The sequence below is a fragment of the Protopterus annectens genome, chromosome 6.part1 (assembly GCF_019279795.1).
Source record: "Protopterus annectens isolate FY-2018-M chromosome 6.part1, PAN1.0, whole genome shotgun sequence".
In the NCBI taxonomy this organism is placed as follows: Eukaryota; Metazoa; Chordata; order Ceratodontiformes; family Protopteridae; genus Protopterus; species Protopterus annectens.
In genome coordinates, this window is record NC_056738.1 from 547,278,117 (window position 1) to 547,299,247 (window position 21,131).

Below are 21,131 nucleotides of genomic sequence, written 5' to 3' on the forward strand. Positions count from 1 at the left end.
TGTAGAATCAGGAGAAATAATGGTGTTATCAGTTGCTGTGATAGAGAAGTTTGACAGAGTCGATTTACGTGTAGGTGAAAAGAGTAATAATTTAGTTTTCTTTGGGTTAAGGAGTAGACAGCGATTGGAGAACCACTGTTCAACAGTTGAGAAGGCTGATTGAGTTTGAATCTGGAGTTCGGTTTGAGAAGAAGCAGTGCAAATAATGGTGGAGTCATCTGCATATTGTATGCAGGTAGTATTAGGGATAGAAGATTGGAGGTCGTTAATAAAGATGGAAAATAGAAGTGGGCCTAGGATAGATCCTTGAGGACTCCTAAAGAAACAGGGAGGAGAGCAGATAATGAGTTTTTCCAGAGTACAGCTTGCTGACGGTTTTCTAGATAGGAAGAAAACCAGGTTATGGAAGAGGATCCAGGGCCAGAGATTTTAGTGTGTGCAGAAGAAGTGTATGATTCACCATATCAAAGGCTTTTGATAGGTCTAAGAAAAGAGAAGATGTAAGTTTGTTATTGTTGAAGTTTATGGTATTTGTAAAGGAGAGTAAAGCTGTGGTGGTACTGTGAGCAGGTCTGAAACCATGTTGAGTGTCAGCTAAGAGGCTATTATAGAGGAGATGATTGAGTAGTTGTTTATGTATACATTTTTCCATGATTTTAGCTAAGGGGGATAGAAGTGCTATGGGACGATAGTTGGAGAAATCATAAGATTTGCCTCCTTTATGTAGGGGTATAATATGTGATATCTTCCAGACTGTTGGAAAAATACCTTCTTTTATTGATCTGTTTATTAGGATAGAGACAGGGTAAGCAATGGCTTTTGCTGCTAGTTGAAGGAATTCAGCTGGAAGCTTGTCTGCGGAAGGGGTGGTAGGTTTTAGTTTATGGAGAAGAGTTTGTATATAGGAGGTAGATATAGGTTGTAGGTGTAGGGAGGGATAGTGTTTATTAATGTGTTTGGACGCAGTTGAGAAGTATCTGGAGATAGTTGGTTGGCTAGAGTTTGTATAGAATTGGTGAAGAAGGAATTAAAGGTATTGGCTGTTAGTGTGGGATTATCAGGGTCAGAATCCTGAGGGTTGGGTGTAATTATTTTGCCTGGGGTCAGCAGATTATTAATACATGACCAGAATGTTTTAGGTTCATCTTTGGTAGTTTTTGAAGTTGAATGTAGTAGTTCTTTTATCTAATAGAATGGCTTTTTTAGTACTGTTTCTAAGTTCTCTAAAGTTTTGGTGGTCAGTTGGACTTTTGGTGGTACGCCATTTATGCCAAGATTTGTTTCTTAGGGCTATTTTAAGCTTAGTATTAGTGGTTAGCCAGGGAGCAGTTTTAGTTTTGGTTCTAATGGTGCGACTTGGGGCGTGGTTAAGTATAGCTAAGAATGTAGAACTGAAGTGTTCAACTGCTTTGTTGAGTGGGAGATATTTTAGTGGGGTCCATTTACATTGTGAAAGTTCAGCCTGAAACTGCTCAGGGTTAAGTTTCTTTTGAGTGAAGAGTTTGGAAAGTGGTGGGTAAGGTTAGGTTGGTTTTGCATCTGATGATATAGGTTAGTGCATGGTCACTAAGGTCATCTGGAAGGATATGTGTTTGGTAGTTTTGCAAGGGGGTATTTGTGAGAATCCAGTCGAGGGTGGTACCCTTATTGTTTGCTTTATTAGTTCTAGTGGGGCTATTGATAAGTTGTTTGAAGCCATAGAGGTTGATGTGGGAAGTAGGGTTAGCGTTGTTACAAGAATTCCAGTCTATGTTGAAGTCCCCAAGGACTAGTGTTTCTTGTGGGAGTTTGAAGGAAAGCTGGTAGAGTATGTCTTCAAGGGTTCTGATGTTATTGCCAGGGGGGAGATATGCACAAATAATGTTTATTGCTTTAGTGTTATTGATTTGTATTTTGGTGCTAATTACTTCAGCATTTGTGTTTTGGGTAAGAGTAAGATCAAGAGGATTAAGTTTAAGTTTTGCTTTGAATAAAATGGCTACCCCACCTCCTTTCTTGGTAGTGCGATCAAGTCTAATAATATTATAACCAGGTGGGGTAATTTCGGTGTCTCTAATGGAAGGTTTTAACCAAGTTTCTGATAGGCATAAAATGTCGAACTGTTGTGTTTCGAGGAGGGCATGGAGTTGACTTATTTTATTACAGATACTACGATATTAAGATGAGCAATGGAAAGGGAATTGGAAGGTTTTGAGTTTAAGAGAGATAAAGGTTTAGTTTGGTTTTGTTCTGTGTTGGTTGTAATATGATGTGGGCCAGGATTGGGGTGAATATCACCATCTTGTAATAAGTGGAGAAGAGTAAGATATATCTGTGGTTTAAGTTTATAGTAAGAGAGAAATGTCTTTTGGTTAGAGTTTTTAAAACTTGTAGTGTGCTATTCTGTGATATTTGGCTAGAAGGTATATGGATTGAGAGGGTGAGAGTTTGTAGGATGCAGATAAAGGTATTTCATTTGTAGAGGTACTTTTAGAGGGCAGTGAAGGAGGAATATTCTTAGAGAATTAAGACGTTATGATGTAAGTAGTTGTAAGAGATGATAGTAATAGTATAGAGATAAGTAGTCTCAGTAAAGTATGGATGGATAATATGGGCATTGTGAGTTACGTGGAGGTTTGTAGAAATGAAGGATATTGTGTGATGGAGTAGAGTTAGGTGATAGTAATTAGAGTTTGGGGCAGGAGGTAGTGATATATTGAGATAGGTATAGTGTTTCAGAAAGGAGGGTGTATAAGTGTGATAGTGATAACTGTGATTGGAGAGAAGGTATCTAGGGTGTGTCCCTATTGGAGATAAATGTAGGACCCTGGGGGTGGGTGGGAATTGGGGGTAGGGAGGGGAGCGGAGTGAAGGGCTAACGGAGCGGAAGAGCCAAAGGAGAAGAGGTCCAGGAGAAAACTATCAGTGAAGTACTCAGAATGAAGGTAAGTACAGCAAAGGGATATAAGTATCGTAAGGCAAGGGGATGCAGGTATATTTATTGTCAAGAGGTAAGATAGGGTAAGATAAAGAGAATTTGTTAGGTGTAAGCAGTTTACAGAGGAAAAGGGAGAGAAAGCCCCTAATAGATGGGGCCACCTAGTAGCCACAGCAGGTACTTCTATCAATGCTGTTTACAGGGCCTGGGGGTTCAAGCGGCAAGCTGCTAGGGATATTACAGGGATTATGTGATCAGTTGGTTGAGGAGGGAGGGGTTTGGTTGCAGGCTACTGGCTAGGCTGCCTTTGGGTTTACAATATCACTGGGAAAGAAGTATACAAGTAGGTATTTAAATTCAGCAGGAGCTCTAGGACATACTTCCTTATGTCTTTTCCAGGTGAAGGCTCCTCTTAGTGGGATAGTTTTATTCTTTAATTTGGGAGAGATGACCGGAGTTTTGTATAAGATGCAGGATCCAAGACCAGCAGGTGGTCAGGGGGTTATATGGCTGGCAAAAGGAGATAGAAAGGAGATAGTTTAGATATAGAGCAAACACAAGTTTGAGAAAGCACTACAATAAATTACACATAACATCTTCATGTATAATATGCAAAGTCCAGCAACAGTTCTCTTAGACGTTAGTGCAGGCAAAGACAAATCTTATATACTGTAAAATGGCAGGAACTAATAACAGATAAAACATATGTTTGAGCAAACTAGAGAGTATCATGAAAATACAAATATCACATCTAGAGCAAGGCCATAGTAACAAAATTACACTATATTGCTAGCTATCCAGTCAAGAATGCAGTAGAGGTCGATTAAACTACTTATATTATCACATAAGACTATAATAAGCTGGGTTAAATAAAGCCTCAACATAAGCTAAAGGACGTGCATGTAAGGTTCAAGTAAGTTAAGGGGGTTACACATAAAACCATCTGTAAATACTAGCTGAAATCACCAAGGATATAAAGACCACTAGGTTAGTTATGCTTCAGAGAACATATACTATTCACTAAGCAGCAAAACAGCAAGGGTGGTAGGGAAAATAAGAAAAGAGCCCAAGGGGGAGAGCATAATAATATACAAAGAGGTTAAAAATAACCTATGCGAGTGTTGAGTCGCTAAAACTAGCGAGCTGTCACACTGTGATTGTAAATTCAAAATGTTAAAAATAAACCCTTTTAACCTTTTAAAATGACCTAAGCGAATGTTGAGTCGCTAAAAACTAGGATATACTCCCACCTCGCTTTGAAAATTTAAGATGTTAAATCTAAACCCTTTCAACCTTTTTAAACTAACCTAAGCGAGTGTTGCAACGCTTAAAACTAGCGTGTTCAAACACCATTCATAGAATTCAGTTCAAAGGGCTAATTGCATGGTTCGAAGTAAGTGGATCTCGCCTCAGGGAGTAAGCACTACGCACTATGGCTCTGCTATAGCGTGTGGAACGCCACTGTAAAAATTAGGCACGCTACTAGTACCTGGTATTCTAAAGGAAAATCAAGATGCTACGGCCTTAAGGCATTGAGAGAAAGAAAAACGCTGTTAGCACAGCTTATTTAAGGGGGTAATAATGCAAAAAAGAGATATTCTAAACGTAATCGCTTACCGTAATGGTGCAAAGAGGATGGCTGTTAGGAGCACGCTATAAACTCTGGTTAAAGCATTTAATACTTAGTCTAGAAAGACATATCTAAAAGGTCAAGGCTTATTTATCAGGGGCAGGTAAGGTGCGTGTATGGTAACTACACATAAGAGCGCGCTACAAACTACGCACGCTATTATATCTGTTCAAGATAATGGACCTTTAACTCTTAGTAGAGACCATGGGCTACTGATCCAGAGTCTAGGTAGAGGCAGTATCAAGGCACTTGAGAGGGAGTGAATAATTTGTTAATTCCCTGTTAAGGGAATCCGCTGCCAGACGACTTGCTTGTATAACATGAAACTGGGCTCAAAAGCGGAGGGAGCATTCACATTAAGCGCTGATCTGAGTCAGCTGTTTACTCACTATGCAAGTCGTGAGATCGACCATAACCCATCTAGTATACAGTACTGCCGCTAAAAACATTGACTCTATACACAGTTTGTGCAGGTAAAGCTACATACAGTAACAGATTAAAAGCAACATCAATTGAAAGCAGAACACGCTACTTACAGAGAACGCCAAAGGCATACAGTAACTGTAAGACACTGATTAAAAGCAACATAAATTGAAAGCAGCACACGCCACTTACAGAGAACGCCAAAGGCAGGAACACACAGTAGCCAGGGAAGCCTAAGGAAGAGAGGTGGCTTAACCTGGGCAGGTATATTTATAGGTTATGAGGGGAAGTAGGATAGGATGGGAGAGGGGGAGGAGTAGGAGGCAGGCAGAAAGAAACGGAAGGGAGGTGATAGTATCAGTCTGGAGAAAGGAAATAGATTATTTCAGGAGGAGGTAATAATAGCAATGACCCAAGGGTGTAGTGGGTATAGATAGGTGAAAGAAATAAATTATCTAAGAAAGAAGTAAGGAGGTAGAAGTAATTGTGAAGTGAAGAAGGGCTATGAAAGGGAGGTAGTAAGAACAGGGAAGAGCCAAAGGAGAAGAGGTCCAGGAGAAAACTATCAGTGAAGTACTCAGAATGAAGGTAAGTACAGCAAAGGGATATAAGTATCGTAAGGCAAGGGGATGCAGGTATATTTATTGTCAAGAGGTAAGATAGGGTAAGATAAAGAGAATTTGTTAGGTGTAAGCAGTTTACAGAGGAAAAGGAAGAGAAAGCCCCTAATAGATGGGGGCCACCTAGTAGCCACAGCAGGTACTTCTATCAATGCTGTTTACAGGGCCTGCGGTTCAAGCGGCAAGCTGCTAGGGATATTACAGGGATTATGTGATCAGTTGGTTGAGGAGGGAGGGGGTTTGGTTGCAGGCTACTGGCTAGGCTGCCTTTGGGTTTTACAATATCACTGGGAAAGAAGTATACAAGTAGGTATTTAAATTCAGCAGGAGCTCTAGGACATACTTCCTTATGTCTTTTCCAGGTGAAGGCCCTCTTAGTGGGATAGCTTTATTCTTTAATTTGGGAGAGATGACCGAGTTTTGTATAAGATGCAGGATCCAAGACCAGCAGGTGGTCAGGGGGTTATATGGCTGGCAAAAGGAGATAGAAAGGAGATAGTTTAGATATAGAGCAAACACAAGTTTGAGAAAGCACTACAATAAATTACACATAACATCTTCATGTATAATATGCAAAGTCCAGCAACAGTTCTCTTAGACGTTAGTGCAGGCAAAGACAAATCTTATATACTGTAAAATGGCAGGAACTAATAACAGATAAAACATATGTTTGAGCAAACTAGAGAGTATCATGAAAACACAAATATCACATCTAGAGCAAGGCCATAGTAACAAAATTACACTATATTGCTAGCTATCCAGTCAAGAATGCAGTAGAGGTCGATTAAACTACTTATATTATCACATAAGACTATAATAAGCTGGGTTAAATAAAGCCTCAACATAAGCTAAAGGACGTGCATGTAAGGTTCAAGTAAGTTAAGGGGGTTACACATAAAACCATCTGTAAATACTAGCTGAAATCACCAAGGATATAAAGACCACTAGGTTAGTTATGCTTCAGAGAACATATACTATTCACTAAGCAGCAAAACAGCAAGGGTGGTAGGGAAAATAAGAAAAGAGCCCAAGGGGGAGAGCATAATAATATACAAAGAGGTTAAAAATAACCTATGCGAGTGTTGAGTCGCTAAAACTAGCGAGCTGTCACACTTCGCATTGTAAATTCAAAATGTTAAAAATAAACCCTTTTAACCTTTTAAAATGACCTAAGCGAATGTTGAGTCGCTAAAAACTAGGATATACTCCCACCTCGCTTTGAAAATTTAAGATGTTAAATCTAAACCCTTTCAACCTTTTTAAACTAACCTAAGCGAGTGTTGCAACGCTTAAAACTAGCGTGTTCAAACACCATTCATAGAATTCAGTTCAAAGGGCTAATTGCATGGTTCGAAGTAAGTGGATCTCGCCTCAGGGAGTAAGCACTACGCTTCATGGCTCTGCTATAGCGTGTGGAACGCCACTGTAAAAATTAGGCACGCTACTAGTACCTGGTATTCTAAAGGAAAATCAAGATGCTACGGCCTTAAGGCATTGAGAGAAAGAAAAACGCTGTTAGCACAGCTTATTTAAGGGGGTAATAATGCAAAAAAGAGATATTCTAAACGAATCGCCACCGTAATGGTGCAAAGAGGATGGCTGTTAGGAGCACGCTATAAACTCTGGTTAAAGCATTTAATACTTAGTCTAGAAAGACATATCTAAAAGGTCAAGGCTTATTTATCAGGGGCAGGTAAGGTGCGTGTATGGTAACTACAATAAGAGCGCTACAAACTACGCACGCTATTATATCTGTTCAAGATAATGGACCTTTTAACTCTTAGTAGAGACCATGGGCTACTGATCCAGAGTCTAGGTAGAGGCAGTATCAAGGCACTTGAGAGGGAGTGAATAATTTGTTAATTCCCTGTTAAGGGAATCCGCCGCTTTCAGACTTGCTTGTATAACATGAAACTGGGCTCAAAAGCGGAGGGAGCATTCACATTAAGCGCTGATCTGAGTCAGCTGTTTACTCACTATGCAAGTCGTGAGATCGACCATAACCCATCTAGTATACAGTACTGCCGCTAAAAACATTGACTCTATACACAGTTTGTGCAGGTAAAGCTACATACAGTAACAGATTAAAAGCAACATCAATTGAAAGCAGAACACGCTACTTACAGAGAACGCCAAAGGCATACAGTAACTGTAAGACACTGATTAAAAGCAACATAAATTGAAAGCAGCACACGCTACTTACAGAGAACGCCAAAGGCAGGAACACACAGTAGCCAGGGAAGCCTAAGGAAGAGAGGTGGCGCGAACCTGGGCAGGTATATTTATAGGTTATGAGGGAAGTAGGATAGGATGGGAGAGGGGAGGAGTAGGAGGCAGGCAGAAAGAAACGGAAGGGAGGTGATAGTATCAGTCTGGAGAAAGGAAATAGATTATTTCAGGAGGAGGTAATAATAGCAATGACCCAAGGGTGTAGTGGGTATAGATAGGTGAAAGAAATAAAATATCTAAGAAAGAAGTAAGGAGGTAGAAGTAATTGTGAAGTGAAGAAGGGCTATGAAAGGGAGGTAGTAAGAACAGGGAAGAGCCAAAGGAGAAGAGGTCCAGGAGAAAAACTATCAGTGAAGTACTCAGAATGAAGGTAAGTACAGCAAAGGGATATAAGTATCGTAAGGCAAGGGGATGCAGGTATATTTATTGTCAAGAGGTAAGATAGGGTAAGATAAAGAGAATTTGTTAGGTGTAAGCAGTTTACAGAGGAAAAGGAAGAGAAAGCCCCTAATAGATGGGGGCCACCTAGTAGCCACAGCAGGTACTTCTATCAATGCTGTTTACAGGGCCTGGGGGTTCAAGCCAAGCTGCTAGGGATATTACAGGGATTATGTGATCAGTTGGTTGAGGAGGGAGGGGGTTTGGTTGCAGGCTACTGGCTAGGCTGCCTTTGGGTTTTACAATATCACTGGGAAAGAAGTATACAAGTAGGTATTTAAATTCAGCAGGAGCTCTAGGACATACTTCCTTATGTCTTTTCCAGGTGAAGGCTCCTCTTAGTGGGATAGCTTTATTCTTTAATTTGGGAGAGATGACCGGAGTTTTGTATAAGATGCAGGATCCAAGACCAGCAGGTGGTCAGGGGGTTATATGGCTGGCAAAAGGAGATAGAAAGGAGATAGTTTAGATATAGAGCAAACACAAGTTTGAGAAAGCACTACAATAAATTACACATAACATCTTCATGTATAATATGCAAAGTCCAGCAACAGTTCTCTTAGACGTTAGTGCAGGCAAAGACAAATCTTATATACTGTAAAATGGCAGGAACTAATAACAGATAAAACATATGTTTGAGCAAACTAGAGAGTATCATGAAAACACAAATATCACATCTAGAGCAAGGCCATAGTAACAAAATTACACTATATTGCTAGCTATCCAGTCAAGAATGCAGTAGAGGTCGATTAAACTACTTATATTATCACATAAGACTATAATAAGCTGGGTTAAATAAAGCCTCAACATAAGCTAAAGGACGTGCATGTAAGGTTCAAGTAAGTTAAGGGGGTTACACATAAAACCATCTGTAAATACTAGCTGAAATCACCAAGGATATAAAGACCACTAGGTTAGTTATGCTTCAGAGAACATATACTATTCACTAAGCAGCAAAACAGCAAGGGTGGTAGGGAAAATAAGAAAAGAGCCCAAGGGGGAGAGCATAATAATATACAAAGAGGTTAAAAATAACCTATGCGAGTGTTGAGTCGCTAAAACTAGCGAGCTGTCACACTTCGCATTGTAAATTCAAAATGTTAAAAATAAACCCTTTTAACCTTTTAAAATGACCTAAGCGAATGTTGAGTCGCTAAAACTAGGATATACTCCCACCTCGCTTTGAAAATTTAAGATGTTAAATCTAAACCCTTTCAACCTTTTTAAACTAACCTAAGCGAGTGTTGCAACGCTTAAAACTAGCGTGTTCAAACACCATTCATAGAATTCAGTTCAAAGGGCTAATTGCATGGTTCAAGTAAGTGGATCTCGCCTCAGGGAGTAAGCACCACGCTTACTTGGCTCTGCTATAGCGTGTGGAACGCCACTGTAAAAATTAGGCACGCTTACTAGTACCTGGTATTCTAAAGGAAAATCAAGATGCTACGCCTTAAGGCATTGAGAGAAAGAAAACGCTGTTAGCACAGCTTATTTAAGGGGTAATAATGCAAAAAGAGATATTCTAAACGTAATCGCCACCGTAATGGTGCAAAGAGGATGGCTGTTAGGGAGCACGCTATAAACTCTGGTTAAAGCATTTAATACTTAGTCTAGAAAGACATATCTAAAAGGTCAAGGCTTATTTATCAGGGGCAGGTAAGGTGCGTGTATGGTAACTACACATAAGAGCGCTTACAAACCACGACGCTATTATATCTGTTCAAGATAATGGACCTTTAACTCTTAGTAGAGACCATGGGCTACTGATCCAGAGTCTAGGTAGAGGCAGTATCAAGGCACTTGAGAGGGAGTGAATAATTTGTTAATTCCCTGTTAAGGGAATCGAGACGACTTGCTTGTATAACATGAAACTGGGCTCAAAAGCGGAGGGAGCATTCACATTAAGCGCTGATCTGAGTCAGCTGTTTACTCACTATGCAAGTCGTGAGATCGACCATAACCCATCTAGTATACAGTACTGCCGCTAAAAACATTGACTCTATACACAGTTTGTGCAGGTAAAGCTACATACAGTAACAGATTAAAAGCAACATCAATTGAAAGCAGAACACGCTACTTACAGAGAACGCCAAAGGCATACAGTAACTGTAAGACACTGATTAAAAGCAACATAAATTGAAAGCAGCACACGCTACTTACAGAGAACGCCAAAGGCAGGAACACACAGTAGCCAGGGAAGCCTAAGGAAGAGAGGTGGCGCGAACCTGGGCAGGTATATTTATAGGTTATGAGGGGAAGTAGGATAGGATGGGAGAGGGGAGGAGTAGGAGGCAGGCAGAAAGAAACGGAAGGGAGGTGATAGTATCAGTCTGGAGAAAGGAAATAGATTATTTCAGGAGGAGGTAATAATAGCAATGACCCAAGGGTGTAGTGGGTATAGATAGGTGAAAGAAATAAATTATCTAAGAAAGAAGTAAGGAGGTAGAAGTAATTGTGAAGTGAAGAAGGGCTATGAAAGGGAGGTAGTAAGAACAGGAAGAGCCAAAGGAGAAGAGGTCCAGGAGAAAAACTATCAGTGAAGTACTCAGAATGAAGGTAAGTACAGCAAAGGGATATAAGTATCGAAGGCAAGGGGATGCAGGTATATTTATTGTCAAGAGGTAAGATAGGGTAAGATAAAGAGAATTTGTTAGGTGTAAGCAGTTTACAGAGGAAAAGGAAGAGAAAGCCCTAATAGATGGGGCCACCTAGTAGCCACAGCAGGTACTTCTATCAATGCTGTTTACAGGGCCTGGGGGTTCAAGCTGCAAGCTGCTAGGGATATTACAGGGATTATGTGATCAGTTGGTTGAGGAGGGAGGTTTGGTTGCAGGCTACTGGCTAGGCTGCCTTGGGTTTTACAATATCACTGGGAAAGAAGTATACAAGTAGGTATTTAAATTCAGCAGGAGCTCTAGGACATACTTCCTTATGTCTTTTCCAGGTGAAGGCTCCTCTTAGTGGGATAGCTTTATTCTTTAATTTGGGAGAGATGACCGGAGTTTTGTATAAGATGCAGGATCCAAGACCAGCAGGTGGTCAGGGGGTTATATGGAGAGAACGCCAAAGGCAGGAACACACAGTAGCCAGGGAAGCCTAACAGACTGGAAAAAGTGTCACTGTAAACTGTTAATGAAACCTTGAAGCTAAGCTGACTGCTGCACTAGAAACTGTACTTGAAAGGGTTACTCACTACAGCTGCCTCTGCTGAAGTTCTAAAGAAGCGTTCTGAATGGACAAAGGTACATGTAGTGCTGATAAGGTTGCTTGGAACATAACACTGCTTTTCAGTAGTTTGCTCTGTAGAACACACACAGTCGTACTGCTGATAAGGTTGCTCTGAATAAAATAATGCTCCTCTGTAGATTGCTCTGTAGAACACATATAATCTGACTGCTCATGAAATGTTCCTATGGGGTTTTGTGACTTACTTTAACTGTTTTACCCCATTCATAGTGGCTCGCCAGTGAAAGAATTGATAAGACTGTAGTATACTGGAATCCAGTCTCTCCTTTATGGCCCAAGTCTTTTTGTACTTTCACAATAAAGTTTCCACATGCAGTAGTTTGGTTAATGATAGCTTATTAGATATTAACAATATCTGAATACTGTCTCCAATAACAGTGCTGATAAACAATAGTAGTTTGTAGAAATACTGGAAGGTTGGGTAACGATAACAATGCTGATAAATATATCCAAAGTTTCTGCAGGTATATTCTCCTGAATTATTTTAACTGAAACAGTCTTTTCCTCCTGAATAGTATGGATATTTGACCTGATTTCTGTACTCAGGCTCAAGTGCCTGTACTGCAGTCCAAAAGCTAACTTCTTTTCTGGCATGCTGAATATTTAATCTTTTCTGTATGCCAGTTCAAACTAACTTCCTGACTTCACTGACTGTGTCTGAAGTATATTCTCATAATACCAGAAACCCTGTAATGGTTTCCCAAGCCTTGTCTTGTATGTGCCTTATCTAGCATTCTATTGCAAGTACATCTTTCCCTTGAGAAAGGAACATTCTCTATTTCTGCACATCTCATGCTTTATCTTTCCTTTCTAATGCATTGTCTTTTCCTGAAACTAAATGCATATATGAAAACACAAGTCTGCCTCTATATTTTCAAGACTATTATTCTACATTAATGTACTGTAGTGACATCGCTAAGAATACCGTCACTCTAACATCAAGCCTTGGTAAGAGCAGCCTAAGCAAGTGTCACTGAACTTCACTGAAGTCATCCTAATGTCATTCTCCATGGCTTATCACACCTCAGGGAGAAGAATCTCTGAAATACAACCTCTAATATTTAAACCAGTTCACTCTGTATTGAGGATGTCATTAAAGCACAGTCCACCTTTTTTATGCCTAGAGTAGTATTTACTGTTTGAATCAGTCAACAAAACTTTCAGTTTTTTACTCTAATTACAAAACGTGTATGGAATTCATGCTGCACACATTGGATATTCAAGGACAATGTATGTATTACACCATAAAGAGTAATTTTCAGAGGAAATCTGATAAACGTTTAGCCTTGTTGCTATAAATTACACAGGAAAAAATGGGAAATGTGGGACCACTACATGCAGCAGAGGAACACGATTTAAAAGAAGGCAGGATCTGAATGAGCTATGCAATGGTTGTCTGACAATGACTGGATATATTAAAAGTGATGTATAATGTTTGCAGCTACAGTTGTGTTGGCACAGTTTGTAAGGTATAATGTTTGCAACTGAAATTGTGCCACTATGATTTATTTTCATTTATATAAATGTAAGATTTTCTGTGTCACACATAATTTAATAAAGATGTTTCTGGTAAAAAAAAAAAAAAAGAAAACATTTAGCCTTCTTCCTAAACAGAAGAGAGATGCTGCCTGTTGCAAAACATATATTTAAGTGATTAGTCCCTTGTTTTGATAATCTTTGATAGTGTGGCAGTTATTGTTGAGGACTGAGCCTCTGTGCTATTCACAAGCTGCTTCCATCACCCAAGATACAAGATTTGATTCTTTCCATCTCTGTTTGCTTCCCTTCGAGGACATGTTAGGGGATACTCCACAAACATTGCAGGGATTTCTATACCATCATTTAGAAATCTCTTTAATCAAGATATACTGAAGGATGCAACTTGGATAACTGTCCATATATTCATGAAACACTGTAAATTAGAGGCCAAATCTAGGGTAAGACAGATTTCAGTGTAGTTGCACTACAGGAGATCATGTAGCTTTCCTCTACCTACATGGGATTCTACCTGGACATTATAAATAAATTCTACAGTGGCTCTTCCACAAAGTTAGGTTGTAGAGTTCACTGAAGTTCTTATATAGATGTAGATCTCAACAGAGTGATCATTGTTGAAGTAAAGGTACCCTCCCTCAATCCCCTTTTACTCACAACTCCAGATAATGTCCAGACTAGTTAGTTATGCAGATTTACTGTTTTGTATACTTGCTCACAGTTTCTTAAAAAAGATAGTAAGAGGAGGACTCCTTGGAAAGGACTACTGGAAATAGTGGTAGAGACACAATTTCACCAAGAAATTCATCAAGCAAGAGAGAGGCAGTGAAAGTGTGAAGGGATAAGAAAGGTCGTTAAGAATATAGAACATGTGGATATATTTGCCTCTTGTCTCCTTCTACCATCAACCTAATATGTAGTGTGTGGCATCTGACTGTCCATTCAATGGAAACCATAAACCTATTAATTTTCTTGGTCTGGAACCTTACTGCGAGAAGACAACTCATTTCTGTTGTCATATGTGATTGAGCAGCCAAAAATGGAATAGCATGAATGTTTATACCTTTGGATAAATAGAAAGAAATAAATGTGAGAAAACAATTCTTCCACTGCAGAAGAGCAATTTAACATAGGCTGAAGAAGGCTATAAACAAGGACCTGTCTGAGGTTACTGAAAATTTTGGGTCTAAGAGTAGTGATTTTGAAATAAAGTGGTAATTTTGACTACTGCCGATTTAAATGTGTGAAATGACGATTCTGCATGAAATGGTAGGGCATTTCAATTTCATTTAATTTTAATTTTAGTCTTATCTTTCTGGTAAAACGTAAGTTATGCAGTCTGTTCAGTCTTCTGAAACAAGTGGCTACTGGTAACCTTTCAATTGCGAATGTTAAAGCAATACGCTGCAAAACTGATAAACATGTTCCAGTTTCAAAAGAAAGTAATGATTCAGAAAAGTCTCATTTTGCCCTGACAGAAGAAGTACTTGGGGATATTACTGTATATAATTTGAGGAAAAGGGACCCCTACTGTTGTTTAAATATAGTTTACTGACAGACATCAAGATCTGATATTGTCAATTTTTCATCTCGTCCTCACATATGGTCCGGATCCGATCCATCAGATCCAACTCGGCCATTACTAAGCTTGTGGCAAATAAAAAGCTCTTGGACACCTACCCTTACCCACAATGCGTCTCTGCCTGTTAGACCAGATCTCATTTGCCACTTTGTGAAGATATGGTCTAAGCATTATAGCTCTTGGCCAGTCAGGTAATATTTACAATAATTATTCTTTTTCTTACCTACTTGTTGCTTGTTTTTGTGTGTGTGTGTGTGTGTGTGTGTGTGTGTGTGTGTGATTAGATTTTTCTCATCTCCCCTTGGTCTCTGAACTCTTATTTCTGGTAGTAACCATTTTTTGGTTACTTTCACTTTCTCTCTCTCCCATTTTCCACTAGTAGCCATTTTTTACTAGTTTACTCTCCTTTTCTCCCCTATACACTTTGCCGTATCCATACTACTATTTTCTTTTTCCCCTTCTCTTTCGTTATTTAAAAAAAAATAAAAAAACTCTCCTTTTTTATCTCTGAGAGAATCAATTTGTGTGCATGTGCATATGGGCGTGTTCTCAGCCTTGCCTTTCTTTTTCAAGGCTGAGAAGCAGGATAAGTCAGCTGTCTTTAAGAAATGCACAAAGTGCAGTCACAAAATTCCCTTCAGTGACTCACACTCCCCCTGTGGTGTATGTATACTGAGGCCCCTTCATCTGCAGGAAGACTGCACTGAAAGATCTGCATTCAGTGAGGCCATTTCTGGTAGTGATCCTAAATCTTTGACATCTAAATCTAAGTCAGCTCATTCGAGCCCCACTTCTTTTTCCTCCAAAAGTTCTGACAGAGGAAAAAAGAAGGCTTCCTTGGCTACTACAGCTCCTTTGGAGCTGAAATCTAAGACTTAGAAACCTCCTAAATCTACAGACTCAGTGGCTCGGTCGGAACATTCTGCACGGAGCATCTCTCTATTGGATCCAGCTTCTTTGTCTCTGAGTCTATTGGGTAATGATAACTCGGATCCATTGACATTGGATCTGACCACTAGCCCCTTTAAACCAATTTTGACTCTTCCAAGGACTTGTTACTCCCCAGTCTATAGACACTGTGCCTTCAAGTGTACTGCCCCCCTTTTTGAGCAGGCCTAAGTCTCCATCAGTGTCCTCTTTCCATTCAACCAGGAGCCTTACAGAAGAAGACATGGAACAAATGATACAGAAAATTTTTTGGGTGCAGGGCATCATAAAGTCTCTCTCGGCCTAAGGTTTACCCAAGCTATTGACTCTCCCTCTAACTTCAGGGCAAGCTTTGGAGTCATCTGATCCGATATGCCCAGTGTCTTTCAGTTCAGATCTGAAGATGACCCTTTCCATGGATCAGACCTTTGCTCAGAGCTCTTCAGTATTTTCAGAGCTGGAAAGCTCCCGGAGCCATAGCAAGCCTCACAGACCATTAGTGTTCTCAACTCCCAGACCTTCAGAGCAGTTGATACACCTTGCGGCTTCTGGGCAGGTGAGATCGGCTCCGGCATCTACCCTGGAAAAGCTGTCTTCTGGGCTACAGAGGACCCTGTCCTGCAGGCATGGCTTGTTGGAGCCGTAGTCCCTTTCCATTCATGAGTGCTCAGCTTTTGAGGCTCTGAAGAGGGCTATAGCTGCCACTGCATCTAGAAAGTCACCTCCCCCCTTGGATCCTCAATCCCATCAATTTCCCCTGTTCACTTCTGACCAGGATGTTCCACAGGGACTATGGGATCTTAGCCACCAGGATATCCACTGAGGTACCCCTGCCTCTTCTGATACCTCCCCAGAGTATCCCACTGAGGAGGTCCCATGGAAGAGGCTTAGAAAGAGGAAGTATTTGGACTCAATGGAGGAGTTAGCTACAGAGGACACTGACCTCGATGATGGAGAAGGATCCCCAAGTCATCTCCTGAGGATGTTTCTTTGGGGAAATCCTAGAGATTTGGAAACAAAGAGGTGGATGGCAGTCCATTAACCCTTCACCTGAGGAGTCTATATACCTGGCGGCCTTTGGTTCCTGACCATCTACCTCCTGGGTCAATCCACCCACTAATGAGCTCACAGAGTTGATCACTTGGTGGGTGTGGGAGAGTCCAGATTCCATCAAACCTACTCCCTTAAGGTCAAACAAAATAATTACCATTCCAACTGACAAGAGTTTTTGGATGAAAGGGGGTTACAGAAGATGCCATAGTTGTGATGGCAGAGACTAAAAAGGAACTATCAGACAAGAGTTCCACTATTAATCCTCCTAATAAGGATTCCAGGATGATGGATAGATGCTGGAAGTGAGATTTTTCTTCAGCAACATTTGCCATATAATTGCTGAATTACCCTTCCCATTTTATGAGGTTGCAAAGGGATCTGATCAAGAAACTATCAAATACCCTTGACTGAGCAGTAGCTGAGGAAGCACGAGAAAAGGTGGCTCCCGGTTAGTGATCCTAAACTCTGTAGCGAACTCTTCCATAAGGCACATCTCACATGGAGCCGAAGCAATGAGCAGTGATGGGTTATGGCATATCTATGAGGAGGCATGCCTGGATGCACCTAGGAGATGTTGTGGAGCCTTTTAAGTCTTTGTTTGTCAACACTCCACTTGATGGCACACCCCTTTTTGGTCCCAAGGTCAAAGATACATTATCCAGGTGTGAAAAAGAAGGTAAGACCCTTTCTGCTGTGGGCATATATTTTTCTGCCCTTCAGAGACCTTACTCTAAGGGTCAGAGAGGTGGTGGTAAAATGTGGTTCAATAAATCTCAAGGGTCTTACCAGGATATACTTGGAGAGGTTTCCCCCAGAGGCAGAGAGTGGAACAATTCCGGAAGATGCTGCCCTCGCAGCAGAGGAGGCCCACAGAATCAAAGGTCCTGAGAATCAGTGTCAGGAAACACTTCCAGCACTCCTGAAAGGAGGCCCAATTGCCCACCTCTGGCAGCAATCAGTGGTCGACTATCCCTGCACTTGGTCGCCCCTAGAAGATGTCTCTTTTGGAGACATTCTAGAAATACTAAAACAGAGGGTTAATTGGAAGTGCAAAGAACCTACATCTGAGGAGTCGGTGTAAGTGCAATGTTTTGGTGTTTTCCCAGATACTTCTTAGGTGACCCCTCCTGCTGACAATCTTATTAAATTGATTGTGCAGCAGACTTGGAAGGCCCCTGACTCCGTAGAGCCAATCCCCAGGAGACTGGACAAAATTCTTACATCACCAGAAGACCACCAGCATTGGGCTAAGGGGTTAGCAGTAGATGCCATGGTGGTTGCAGCAGCTACCAAAAAGAACTTGCAGAAGAGAGTTCCACTGTTCATCCCCCTAATTGTGAGTCCAGGATGCTGGACAGAATCAGAAAGTTTGCATCATCCTTTGCATTTAGGTCCTTGAATTTTATGGCACACTTCACTAGGCTCCAGAGGGATGTGATCAAGGAGTTGTCAGATACCCTTGTGTGAGCTGTGTCTGAGGAGGTTCAAGATAAAGCGGCCTCTCAACTGGCTACCCTGGAGTCTATTTCTAACTTGTCCATGAGGCTCATTGCACATGCAGCTGAAGGGATGACTACAGTAGTGGGTTCTGGCGTTGCTATAAGGAAACACTCCTGGATGTGCTTATGTGAATTTGCAGAGCTGTTTAAGTCTTCTTTTGTCAATGCTCCATTTGATGGATCTTCCTCGTTTAGCCCCAAAGTCAAAGACACAGTAGCCAGGTGTGAGAAAGATGGAAAGACCCTATTTGCAGTGGGCATATGTTTCTCTGCTCCCCAATGGTCCTACTCCAGGAACCAGAGGAGCAGGAAGATATGGTTCAAAAAATCCCAATGGCCTTTTCAGGACACAAGTGGCAGTGGCTCCCCTTGAAGCAAGGGGGGGTGCTCCAATGGAAGATGCCATCCCCGTGGTGGAGGTGGCCCACAAAATCAGGGTTCCAGAGATTCTTTCTCTGGGAAACCCTACCAGTGCTCCTGAAAGAAGGCCTGATTGCTTATCTCTAGATGCAGCTGAGGGAGGGTTCTCTGCACTCGAGAGCCTGATGACAAATAACTTTAGATACTTGGGTGCAAAGGATCATTACCAGAGAGTACTGCATCCCCTTCATTCTCATTCCAAGATCAAAAAGAAGACTCCCCAATGTTCCACCGAATCAGAGGGATCAAGCAGCTCTGGAAATTCAAAAGCTGCTAGAAAAGAGAGTCATCCAAGAAGTCCCACCAGACCAGCTAGGATCTGGATTTTACTCAAGGTTCTTTTTGGTGCCAAAAAAGACAGGGGACTTGAGACCAATTTTACATCTTGGCCTTCTGAACAAATTTGGTCAGCAGGCAAATTCCAGATGGCCACAGTTCAGTCTATCCTAGACTTCATAGAAGAAGATGATTAAATGTGCTGTATAGATCTTCAGGATGCGTAATACCACATAAAAATGGACAAGCACTCCAGAAGGTTCCTTCACTTTTGGCTAAGAGCCAGTCATTTTCAATTCAGAGTGATACCCTTTGGACTAACCACAGCTCCCAGAGTGTTCAAGTGTTTGGCAGCAGTGACAGCTCACTTGAGACTGCATGGATTCCAGGTGTATCCTTATCTATATGACTGGCTCATCACCGCTCCCACCAGGCATTTACTGCTTCAAGCAACAGATTTCATTCTATGCCTATTTGCTCATCTTGGCATTACAGTAAACCAATCAAAACCCCAATTAAACCTGACTCAAGATTTAGAGTTCATATTTAAATACCACCATTTGTATAGCTTCCCTTCATCTACACAGGCTACAGAAGATAAGATGACAAGTGCAAGCCATTCTCTCCAACAAGGTATCTGCGCTTTTAGTCCTTCAAGCTCTAGGATCAATGGCAGCAGCCATAACCTTAGTTCTACTAGCAAGATTTCACACAAGACTACTACAGTGAATTTTGGCATCCCAGTGGTCCATGTTGACCCATGCAGTGATGCATCCCATTTTAATTACCAGTCGTTGCAAGAAAGAATTATCTGGTGGATTGAATTCGAGGAAATTCTCTTAGGCCGTCCCTTTGTTTCACTTCAGCCCAAGGCCATAGTGACCAAGGATGCCTCACAGATAGGGTGGGAAGGGCATTATCTGGGCAGAACAGTCCAACCCACTTGGCCCCCAATAGAGGCCAATCTGCATATCAGTGTTCTGGAATTGAGGGCAGTGCTCTTAGTGTTGCACGCCTTTCAAGCTGTCCTCCCTCTAGGAACTACTGCAGTTCAATCAGACAATATGTCAGTAGTCCGATACATCAACAAACAGGCTGGAACCAAGTCTTACCTCCTGTGTCAAGAAGCTCTCAGAGTGTGGCAATAGGCGATATCCTCCAACAGTTTTCTGACAGAAACGCACATCCCGGGGAGCTCAAATGTGATAACGGATAAACTGAGCAGATGCATATTCCTGCCTCATGAATCATTCTCAATCTTGGAGTGGCGAAGGAGATTTTCCAGTGGTGGGGCCAGCCTTGCTGTGACCTATTTGCATCACCCCTGGACAATGAGTACAGCAGCTACTTTGCCCTAATCCCCCCTCAGGGGTAGTCCCTGAGAGACACTTTCCTTCACAACTCGCCCTCAGGACTTCTCTGTGCCTTTCCCCCTTTCCACTGATTCCTCTCTTCTTTAAAAAAGCCATCAGGTTGAACAGCAAGGTGATCCTCATTGCCCACTCTTTTGGCCTCAAGTCTAGTTCCCCTTTCTGTGGCCTCATCTAATTCACCATCCATAGAGTATGGACCCAGTTCTGGATCTTCTGTCTCACCCACAGGGACTGGTGCACCTCAGTCTTCAGAACCTCAAGCTTACAGATTGGTTCCTCCAATTCCATTAATCGCCAGGCAAAAACATTTATCGTCCCGAGTCCAAAAAATGTATTGGCTTCTCATAAATCCTCCACCAGGAAACTTTACCACAGCAAGTGGAAAAGATTTTCTACTTGAGTACACAATAATGGTCTTAATCCTTTCTTATCACAAGTTGAAAAGTTATAAGAATTTTTAGCTACGCCTTTCAAACAAGGAGCCTCTGCTTCTACTGTTAAGGTCCAACTAGCTGCTATTTCTAATTTCCACAATAGCTTTGAAGCTCCTCTAATCTTCCCATAGATTGTGTAAAGTGTTTATGAAAGCTTGCAGTTGAAACCTCCTTATAAGGATCCTCTAGCTCCTTGGGATCTTTCTATGATTCTGCAGTCCTTGGACCTTTCCCCCTTTGAACTGGCTGCTACCTATCATTTAAAGTTTCTCTCATGGAAGACCATTTTTCTGATCGCCATTACCTCCGCCAGAAGAATTTCTGAAATACAAGCACTATCTTTAAAACCTCCATATTTCATTTTTCATAAGGATAAGGGTTTCACTAAGAACCAACCCATCATTTCTCTGAAAGGTGGTCTAAAAATCTATTAATCAATCCACTGGCTTACCTGTTTTCTTTCCAAATTTTTCCAACAAAGGTGAATATTGCTTGCATTTGTTATATGTTCAAAGACAATTATGTTTCTACCTCAGAAGAACTAAATAATTTAGAAAATCGGACCAGTTA